Below are 12,259 nucleotides of genomic sequence, written 5' to 3' on the forward strand. Positions count from 1 at the left end.
TTTTAATATAGTTTTTAAAAAGTACTTTAAACTTTGTTAGTTTTGACTTGAAATTAGGGTAGTGATTTGAATTTTAATTTAACTAGTATTTTATTATAATATTTTATGAAAAAATAATATATTTTCATTGGTGTTATTTTAGCCTCGGAACGTCTTCAGTCCCTTTGGGCGAAGTCTAGCGGCATCGAGCAAAGTCCAATTACATTGAACGAGGTTTGTGTCGCGTCGAGGGAGGTCCAGCTGCGTCAGAAGGAGGTCCAACGCGCCATGGGAGGTCCAACGGTGTCGCGGGAAGTCCAACCGCGTCGAGGGAGGTCCAGCCGCGTCGAAGGAGGTCCAACCCGTCATGGGAGGTTCAACCGTGTCGCGGGAAGTCCAACCGCGTCGAACGAGATCCAGCCGCATCAAGCGTGGTCCAATGTCATCTATGATAGCCCAACACATCAACTTTTTTGTCAAATTTAAAGTTGATTTCTGCGATCCTACTTGAGTTTGAAGGGGATGTTGAAATATTTTAAATATTTAATTTTAGATTTGTGTAGTTTAGATTTATATTTGGTCATATCCACTTGATTAGGTTATTTAGATTTGATTTATCGAATTTGTTTTATGGTGTATATATATAGGTTCTTATTTTGATAATCAATACAATACAATTTTTTATTTTTCATAAAATATTCTCACATTGTATCAAAATTTACTTTTTTTTTTCTTGAAATAGATACAATATATTAACTCACGTTTCTTCAAATACATTCAATCTAAAATACATCCGGAGTTATTCAAAATTTAAGATTTTGTTTCTAGTTATTAGTCTTTCTGTTTAAAGTCTTGGTTTTCATCTGCGTTTGAATTTAAGAGTTTTGTCTGCGTATCTTTCCATTTAAAGTCTTGGTTTTCATCTGTTTTTGAATTTAAGAGTTTTGTCTGCGTATCTTTCAGCGATACGTCTGTCATGTTTCTCCAGAATTATACGGTGTATTGAGAGTAGCGTCGTTTTCGACTCTGTTTAGAGTCTCGTTGTTTTTGAATATGTTGAGAGTCTCATTGTTTTCAGCTCTGTGGAGAGTCATGTCATTTCTGGCTCCGGTGAGAGTTCTGTTATTTCTGACTCTGTTGAGAGTCATGTTATTTTTTTACTCTAATTCAGCTAAGAACATTATTTCTGACTTTAACACGGTAGAGTGACGACAGCAATGACGAACAAACAATTGTTATTTTTGTTTGCGTCTTTTACATTTGTGTTCAACTTTTTTTTTTTTTTGTCAAGCTCACGTTGATTTCTACTATACCACTTAGTTTGAAGAGAAATGTTGGGATATTTTATATATTTAACATATATTTAAATTTAATTTTATCGGTAGATTAGGATGTTTAGGTTGTTTTGTGTTATTTAGATTTAAGTCTATCTAATCTATTTTATGGTACTTGTGTATGGGTTGTTATTTTGATCATCAATATAACACAATTTTTTAGTATCCATAAAATATTCTCACATAAAATCATGCATTTTTTTTTCTTGTTTTTTTTTTTTTTTTTTTATTGAATTCACATGCTTCCTTCCTGTAACAAAGTATCCATTTTTCTATTTTTGTATGTTTCATAACAAAGTATTCATTTACTTTTTTTTAGTAAATGAATGAGTAATCTACCTAATATTACATATAACCTTACAATTTTCAATATATTACACAAATGTCATTACCTTTGTATCACACAATACTAATAATGTCATTTTAGTCGTTTTTACTTTATTCCCACTATATCTGGATACATAGTTATAGGAGGGAGGGAGTATATTTTTCAATTTTGTTCCATCTAGATTCAGCGATTTTATTTCAATTTGTGAATTGATTTTTCATTAAACTCCTGTAACTTTTTTTTCTTTTCGCTTATTTTAAAATATGTTTATTTTGTCAAATAATTTGAAAAAAAAATTATTTTTACGTGAAATATAAAAAATTGTATAAGCAATATAGAAACGTGTATGTAAAAATTACATGTTTCAAATATACCCGAAGTATTTGGTGACCAACTGGATTTCTTTATATAATTAGTTTTCTTTAGAAAAAAAAATAAATGATTATTTATAATAATAATGAAAACAAAATGAACTAATTGACCTTTAACACCTGTATAAGTATTTGAACATTTCAAAGAGGACTTATTTATTTATTTATTTATTATTTTCACTAATTTTGAAATATATTCGAAAGAATAATTAGACTTTGGGAGTTTTTAATGCATGTTGAAATAACATGTTTGGGTATAAAATATTGCTATAAAACTTATATGTGCCACCATGTTCTCTTTTTTTATTATTATTATTATTATTATTATTATTATTATTACTCCTTCACTCCCATATATATATATATATATATATTCATTTGTTTTTTTTTTTTTACAGAATTTTAAAAATATTAATATTATATTGGAATAAAGTAAAAATAAGAGTAAAAAAACTAAATTAACTCTATTAGTATTGTATGATATAAACGTAATGATATTTGTATAATATATTGTAAATTAGAAAGGTATTTGTAATGTTAGATAAACATTACAAAGAGAAATTAATACGGACGGACCAAAATGAAAAAATAAATAAATTGTTAAAGAACGGAGGAAGTATTATTATTATTATTATTATTATTTCACGTTTGTTTTGGTTTTGGTTTCAAGCCAAACTTTTTATTATTCATTTTGTATAATTTTTAATAAAAATATATAATTTATAATTATAAAATATCAAATAAAAATATTATTTGAAGTAAAATTCAATATAAACCAAAACAAAACAAACACAAAGTTGCTTGGGCATGGCCAAAAATTAGGGCCCAAAGAACAAATCCATAAATGGAATTTGGTAATGGATCGAACAGGATTTTTATTTTTTATTTATAAATTTTACTTAATTTTTTTTTTTTTTTTTTTTATGGCTCAAACACTCTACAATATTTTCAAAATAGGAAATAATTAATTATACTTAATCTCCACCTCATGCTTTATCTCTTCACATCATCCAAATAAAAAAATAAAATATATATTTCTCTCTCAATCACATTACCTAATTTCTAAATTATCCTACTTAATACTTCTCATGTACAAAAAGCAAATATTGCACCTTATTTGGGACGGAGGGTGTATTACATTTATAAACTTTTATAAATATATATATACTTTCTCACTTTAATCGACTTTCATTTTTTTTGGGGTTGTCTTTTTAGTGAAAAATTATATTAATCTTTGTATTATTTTTATATAGAAAATAAAAAGGAACTATTATTATTTATTTCCATTAAGATTTAGATTAAAATATTTGAGTACATGTTTCAACAACAACAACACTTGTTTTATTTTGTGTTATTTAATTCTTTATTTTTATTTAGAAATATTTTGTGTTTTATTTTATTATTGTTGATTTAAAATAACACGTAAAACAAAAGCTTTTATTATTATTATTATTATTATTATTCCGCAGGAAATACGGGTCGTGAGCCGTGACCTGGGCTTTATTATGCAGCCAGCTCATCACGTGCATTGCACGCTGCCCATTCAATCTTTTTTTGACCAACTAAGGGACAAAGGGAGTAAAAATTATAACCTACAATATATTAAAAAAAAAAATAAAATCATTTATTCTGTTTACTTTTGATTTTTTACATTTTATCAAAAAATATATATTATTTATTTTTATAAAACATCACATCCAACTATTACATAATTATAAAATACAAAACAAAATTGGACAAAGTCATTTGTGTTTTTCGATGGATATTTTTTTATATTAAATATAGAGAATTATATCGATAATATGAAAAATCATATTTTATGTTGAATTATAAATTTTTGTAAGTAAATATAGTATACATATTGTATTTTTTAATAATATTTATGGAGAATCGATCCAAAAATAAATTTGCGTAAACAAACCTCTTGTGTTTGTAATATTTAAGAAATATTTTTATAGAGAAAAAGACGAAAAAATATGTTGTTTTCATTATTATTATTATTATTTGGTTAATTTTCATTCCCCCTTTTTGCAATTCCCTTTATTTTTCATTCTTCAAACATTTTACTCATAAAACACAAAACACACACAATAATAATTCAGACAATTAAAATTTCAATCAATTATAATATCCATCAAGAATCTTATTTCTAGCTCCCCTCTCATCATCAATGTACAACTAAATCAATTCATGATCTTCATAAAGAAATATATATATACATATATAATTCCAAATAAATCAAATCTCCCTAACCATTTTCTTGGCAAGAATATATATATATATATATATATATAAAATCAACAATGGTTCTTGCTCTTACCATACAAAACATGAAAATCCACTAATGATGCAAAGGGTTTGGACCGGTCGGGACAAGGCGCTCCTCGACTCCATAACGGGTGTCAATCAACGGCGTATTATGATCCAATGAGAACTTGTGATGGTCATGGTGATGCTTTTTATATGGGGAAAAATCAAACTTGTTAGTGAGTGCTTTTCTATGAGTGATCGAAGTAGGAAAACGGTTCAAGAACGAAGAGGGATTCGAGGGATTATTGTGTTGAAGGTATTTGAAGTTATGAAAGTGATAAAAACATAGGAGAATGAGAGAAATACAAAGAAATGGATAGAAAAACATAGGGTTTTTCATAGTCTTGTAAGAGTGAATCTTGACCAAGGGCTTCAAAGGGAAGCATTGAGGAATTTCTTGTTTATTTTCAAGTGGGATGTGAATAAATCTTCAAGGGTTTTGAGTCTAGTAAGCTTATAGGTATGATATATATATATATATATATTGTGTGTGTGTGTGTGTGAAATTAACATCAAAATTATGAATACATATATGTATGTATCTACATATAGTATGTTCTTTTAGCTTCATGTATAGAATTATTTGTGTAAACTTTATTACATAATTAGCATCTTCTTACTAACTATATATATATATATATATACATACATAACTCATATTGTCACCTTTTATTTTGATTAAAAAAATATATATATACATATACTATCCAATTTCTCATATTTAATAATAAAAATATATTATTATTTATTTACAAAACATCATATTTATCTACCATTTAAACCAAAATCAAAACCAAACCCTAAAAAAATTAATACAAATATAATTTATGAAAATATTAAAAAAAAATAAATAAAAAGGTTGCTCAATAAGTGTTCCTTAGAAATCAAGAAACCAAAAGGAGTGTATTATGGGTGTTGTCAAAAAACCTTAGATTGATTATGTTTTCTAATCGAAGTTTTTTGAAGCTCCATGGAGCTGAACTCCACATAGATCTACACCACTCCTCAATTTGGAATCAACGGTGCACACTACAAAAAAAAAAAAAATATCATTTTTGTAACAATATTTTTTCATTCTTAAATCCACTTTTTCTGTTACTAATAATATTAGAGACGAAATTAGGGATGGAATTACGTTAGCTACGTGAACTTTAGGAACGAAATTCCGTTACAAATATACTATTTTTTTTTAGTGACATATTCATTTGGGAGTTGAAAACTAGGGAGTCACCGATCAAGTATTGTTTATGTTTAATGAATGTTGTTAATTGTGTATGTTTTGAAAGTGGTACATCATTTAGCATATTAATAATTAGGCAATTTTAGTGCTTAATGCAAACGGTATTACTACAAACAGCACACCGTATACATTTATATAATATAAATACAATACACAAATTAATAACACATGTTATAATTTTATACAACACAAGCAATAGTTGATTTCAGCACACTATATATTGTTATACAACACACTTGTAATTATGAACCAATAACACAAATACAGCACATGTTATAGTCTTATACAATACAAATAATAGTTGATTTCAGCACACCATATATTGTTATACAACACACTTGTAATTATGAACCAATAACACAAATACATCACATGTTATAGTCTTATACAACACAAATAATAGTTGATTTCAGTACACCATGTACTATTATACAACACAATCATAATTATGAACCAACAATACTTGTTTTTATTATACACAACATGTGTTGTGCATAATACGACGGTGTACAATAAAACAATATGTTAGTGAAAGAAACATGTTTCTTAGTAAAAAATACTTCCTCCGTCTCAATACAATATTTTTGTTTACCATTTTTGTCCGTCATAAAACAATAGTCTTATTTTCATAACTAACCATATCACTGTAAAATTATCCCTACTTTTTCATTTTTATTACACAATTGCCACTACTTTTTACACTAATACACACACAATGACAAAAAGTCTTTTATCCATATTTTTTACTCACTACCAATATAATATCAATATTTCTTAAATCTCGTGTCCAACCCAATTAAGATTATATTTATGCGACGAACGGAGTATATAATAATTGCTAAACAAAACTATAATATCACTAAACAAAATATTACTATAACTAATTTTAAAAATAGATTTAAAAAATCATATATGCAATAGAGTGAGCAATCTAATCTAATCTAAGCACTATCTTAGAAAAGTGAATATATGATTTGTATTTTAAAAAATAATAATAGAAAAATAGAGTATTGAAGAAGAAGAATCAATAAACTTTCTTATAAATATTTTTTAATGTTTCTTATAAATATTTTTTAATGATGCACAATCATGAGAAAGCATATACAATTATTATAAATCTTCCATTTTACATTAAAAATATTATATTTATATTTTTTTAATAGAATTTATTCTGTTGTGTTTTAAAAATATTTTAAAAATTTAAAAATAAATAAAAAAGATATGTTTTTACATTTTGAATATTTTGACGCTTATTCATCTATACAGTAATTTAAAAAAAAAAATTACAATCAAATATTAAATTTTTATTATTTTAATTTTTTTTCAAAATTTTAAAGCTTCAAAAACTTCTATCATATATTTGTTGTAAACTTTTGGTAATATACAATGACTTTGTTCACTCAAACTATAATTTAATTACATTATTCTCAGTATATATAATATATATTTTAGAAATAAAAATATTGGGGTGTGTTTTATTTTTATTTAAAAAAGATATATTATTATTTAATTCGAACCATTTTCAATAAATATATATAATTTTTTCTTTTACAAAATATCACATTAAAAAATTATTTAAACGATAATTCAATCAGTTCTTTATTTCAAATCAATTTCACACCACCGAAAAGTAAACTCTTGGATACTAAAACTATATAGAAAAAATTCAAATAAATAATTTTGACGATATTTTTTTTACTAATGTTATGAAACTAAAATTTAAAATGTAAATAAAATTTATTATTTTCTTTCATTTAATTTTTCTCCTAAACTATTGTTGAAACTAAAAATTCAAATTCAAATTCAAATTCAAATTACAAAATCAAATACAGGTAAATAAACCCAAATCATCTAAAATATAAATAAACACATAAATATTCATTATTTTTTCTTTGTACTTTAACATCTATAAATAAATTATAAACATAAAAATTTACCAAGATAATTAAATATTAATTTAAATATTTTACCGAAATCCATCTGTATAAAAGAATGTGTAAGATTTTGCATTTTGTTTTACTATTTAAATTTTTTATATAACAAAATAAAAATTAAATTATATAAAATTTTAGTTTTGAATTCTAATATTTACTATTCAAAATCAAAATCAAAACTAAAATTTTATAATTAAACAGATATTATTTTGAAATTTTGGAACTATTAAATTCAAATATTCATCTCGTCCCAATACAATAATCTTATTTATCATTTTTATAATTAAAGTTTTTTAATTAATATGAACATAAAATTTCAATTTTTATTGGGCTTTTTAAATTATTGATAAAGTGGCCCGGCCCATTAACGTAGTAAATGGGCTTAGCTTTCTATCCTTCAACTAACGACGTCGTATCACAGCAAGAATCCGCAATTCGTTGGCGCAATCGACCGGAAGTGTTTAATTCCGTCGCCGGAGATAAGCAAGCAAGGAAATGGTGTGCGATCGTCTTGTTAACTCTATTTTTGGAAGCTTGGTGGAAATTTCTATGGTTGATTCCGAATATCAGTGAATTCTATGGTAAGTTCCCTTTTTATTACGTATGAAAATTTGGGAGCCGATAAGTTATCGCTCTTAATCGGAGTTAGGGGAGACGAATTAGGGTTTAAGAATCATTCAGGCTCTATTTTCGTGAATCGGTTGAAGGTTTTGTGATTACTATTATTTTGTGTTAAGAATAATTAGGGTTTAAATTAGGTTATATTCAGATTTTCGAGTTTCGAATGATCGATATTGATTAGGATTTCTGATGGATGTTTTAAAATTAGGGTGGTGTTGTTAGTACATAAAACTTGGATGAAGCAATTCCAACAAAGAAATGGAATTATTTTAGTTCTCAGAGATATTTGAGTTTCCTGCTAAATTTGGGGATCGAATTGTTTTCCATTATTGTTCTTAATTATTGTTTCATGCTCTAAATTTCTTACTCTTGCTGTCTTCAATGGCAGATAATCTTACTTCTCAACAGATTGAGAAACAAAGGTGTTTCTTATATATATATATATATATATATTTGTATATACACTTTGTCGTTATGAACAAGTGTCCGGGTTATTATGTTTCAGAATCTTAACATTTCTTGTTTATAGGGTGGATTGAACAAATTTGATGATCTGACATGTTTATGCAATAAAGAGCTAGAAAAATCGATCGAGGTATCTTGATCATGAGGCACTACTGTTTACAGTTTTTTCGGACATAATTTAGTATAAAGTCAGCAGTAAAAGGTTACCCCCATCAAGAAAAGATGTTTAATTTGAGATTCAATGCATTAAAAGTGTTGTTAAATCTGATATTTATATTCATGTCGAAGAGGGTTCACTCGACTACGATGTAAGGAACTAGAGGCAAGTTTTTTAAGTTGCTTTTGTGATCTTTTTTTGCAATCAAACTCTTAGTCGTTAGATCTATTCTATCAGCTGATTTTAATTTTTGGTTCATAGTTTATTTCGGATAGTTTCTAATAAAAATTTTATGTTTCTATATATATATATATATTGAAAGTGCAGCTTGTTGTGCAACATTGTCATGTAAATACAATTCATATCTAATTTATATTTGGGACTTCAATTCGGTCATTTGGGAAGGTGATTTTGGGATGGAGATCATTTGTAATTCGATTTAAACGCGCACTTTTGTCTGTATTGACTAGAAAATATTGGATCTGATGTTTCTTTGAACTGTCTTGAGTATTGTTGTCGTCGTATAGTTATAAAATTTGAGCTGCGACTATGGGAAATCTAAATAAAAAATACGAGTAGGTTTTCTTATGTGATATGCACATCGTGTTGATGTGATGTTTTGTATAGAAAACAAATTCTTAATGTAATACTCCCTCTGTTTACCCGATAAGAATATATTAATTATCTGCACAGAGTTTAAAAAATACTTGCATTTACATGGTAGTTGAATTGTATGTTTGGTTTGCAAAATATTTTCTAGCCTTATGTTTTAATTAGATGTAAATACCGACATAAATAAGTGTAAGTTTAACGGTATTTATAATATGTAGTGTGATAAAAACTATATATATATATATATACTTTGTGTTTAGTTGAATTAAAATTGTAAATATATGCATTTTGGGTCGACATAAAGAGTATTTTCAATAAAATATAGATATTTGACGTGACTTATTTTCTTACAATATTCATTGTTGATGAATAATACTAAAAGTGATTTGAACACATATGTAAACTAAGCCTACATTTAAAACTTTATTACAAGTTCCTTCACATTATTGCGTGCAACTTTTTCAGGCCTAACATTGAGCACACTTTTTTAATGTAATCGAGTCGAGCCGTGCCGGCTGTCCACAGGTGTATTTTGTATCTAGCAGACGAGGGGGAGGGGCCATATCCAGAGAGCAAGTATGAAGTAGCAGAAACAGAAGCACTATGTCGAAATTCATGAACCTGGACAGGTCAGTAAATTTTGTCTGGAAATAAAAGGGGTCCCAGAATGAAAGAAAAATGAATGACTTGTCTATTTGGGCACCTGAATTGAATCGAATTGAATTGTAAATGAGAAAATTTTATGTTTTTTAAGTTTTGAAAGAACACGAAAAATGGGACTGTGTGTTGTTTAGAATTAAATGCACAGATGTGTACAAGACATTCTTCGACAGGACAACCTGTGCTCCATGTGTTGTTCTGAATCGAATTTATAGTCGAAAGAACGAGGAACAAACTTGAAGGAGGAGGAGAGGTTATAGGATTCTTCGAAATTTTTGAAAATAAATTAGTTGGTTTGGGAATAGTAAAATGTTGAATAGAAAATAAATATTTAACGTCGAAATAATTAGTTATTTGTTTTTATTTTTATTTTTTAATGACGTAGGAATCTGCTGAGGCTAATATTATTTTAATGTCTTATGTGTATAAGTAAATGGAGCCTTGAGTTCTTGATTGTAATATTGTAAATAAAAGATTTATATGTAATTGATTTTTTTGAATAGTTGATGAATATTAATATTTCTTTTGTCTATTATTTATATTTATATTTTATTATTTTTGTTTGCCGGAAATCAATTGTCGTGTTTTATTAGTTGCTCATAGCAGTTTTGTTTAGATAGAAGTTTAAAAAAATTCTACAAGGGTGTGTTTGCTTGGAGGATTCTCCAAGATTTTTATTATTTTTTTATTTTTTTATCAAAAATATCAAATCAAATATATATTTTTTTAATATTATACTAAAAAATAATTTTACAATTAAAACATTACATCAACACCTATTTATATCATATCATACAACTATTCAAATTCAAAATTTTTACTATTCAAATCTCAACTCAAAATTCAAAGTCCCAGACAAACACACCCCTAGTAACAGACAATTTACCATACAGAGCCATGATTTATGTTAAAATAATACAAATGTAAATTATGCGACAATACATATTATCATTCTAAATAATGTATATGTTCTTAGAGGGTATTTAGTAAATAATTTTTTGAGAGTTTTTTTTAGTTATTTGATCAGTAAATTAGCTAATTTTGGTGTTTGGTAAATTAGCGTTTTTAATTAGCTTATTGGGTCCAAAAAGTTAATTTTGAAAAAGTCGTATATACCAACGATTTAAATTAGCTTTTTATTTTAATTTTTCTTATTCCTTATTTGTCCTTAAAATTAATTAATTCTTTCACATATATTCATATATTTTTTTATTACACTATTTTATTAATTATATAGATATTTTCTTCTAATAACTTATAAATTCACAAATATAAATTTTAAACAAGGGAAAAAATTATTTTTGTCCCAACATAAAAATCTTATCAAATTTTGTCCCAATATAAATTTTTTATCAATTTTAGTTCAAATATAACAAAAATTCATCACTTTTTGTCCCAATATAATCAAACATTATCTTTTTTGTCTCAATATAATCAAACCTTATCTTTTTTGGTCTCACACCGTCAACAAACCAACGGAAAATACTAACGTGAAAAGAAATCAAACATTATATTTATATTTGAAAAAATTGCACAATCTTGCAGTATTTTCTGTCGATTTGTTGACGATGAGACCAAAAAAGATAATGTTTGATTATATTGGGACAAAAAATGATGAGTTTTAGTTATATTGAGACCAAAATTGATAAGATTTTTATATTATGACCAAAATTGAATTTTTGTTATATTATGAACAAAAATAATTTTTTCCCTTCAAATAATTATGTTTTTATATGTCAATTATCTTATTTTTAATTTTTTTTTATTTTTTAGGATAAAGATAATATAAAAATATTAATATTGTTGAATCAATTATATAGCATGTTTTATCACATAATATTTTTATTAAAAATGAATATATTTATTTAAAATTATAAATTTAATATAAATATATATTAATTAAAAATTAATTTAATAAAAATACATATGTTAATAATTTTTGCTCTTTTATATTTATACTATTTCTAATGCAAAAATATATATTTTTCAATAAACTAGCATTAATTCTTTACAAAATATTTTTAAAAAAAATAATATCTTACTAAATTTTTTCTAATTTTTAAAATTAATAATAAAATTATAAAAAGTCTATCCACCGAAAAAACTTAATTAAATATTTTTAAAATAAAATATAAAATATCCTTAATTTTCATTTTACGGATAAACAACTAATATCAAACCACTGTTTTACCAAACATTCTAATACAAACAACTAATCAAATCAGCTAGTCAAACCGGCTAATCAGCT

At 25.6% G+C, this 12,259-nt stretch overlaps 1 long non-coding RNA gene across 1 annotated transcript; it reads left to right on the forward strand.

Moving 5' to 3' along the window:
- Positions 1-7,922: 7,922 nt before the first annotated feature.
- Positions 7,923-10,543, forward strand: LOC127261602 (uncharacterized). Its single transcript, XR_007840931.1, has 2 exons — positions 7,923-8,077; positions 9,817-10,543. It is a non-coding gene; the product is annotated as an uncharacterized LOC127261602 (long non-coding RNA).
- Positions 10,544-12,259: the final 1,716 nt, after the last annotated feature.

This window comes from Andrographis paniculata, unplaced genomic scaffold, assembly GCF_009805555.1.
Source record: "Andrographis paniculata isolate CXL003 unplaced genomic scaffold, ASM980555v1 Contig64END, whole genome shotgun sequence".
Classification (NCBI taxonomy): domain Eukaryota; kingdom Viridiplantae; phylum Streptophyta; class Magnoliopsida; order Lamiales; family Acanthaceae; genus Andrographis; species Andrographis paniculata.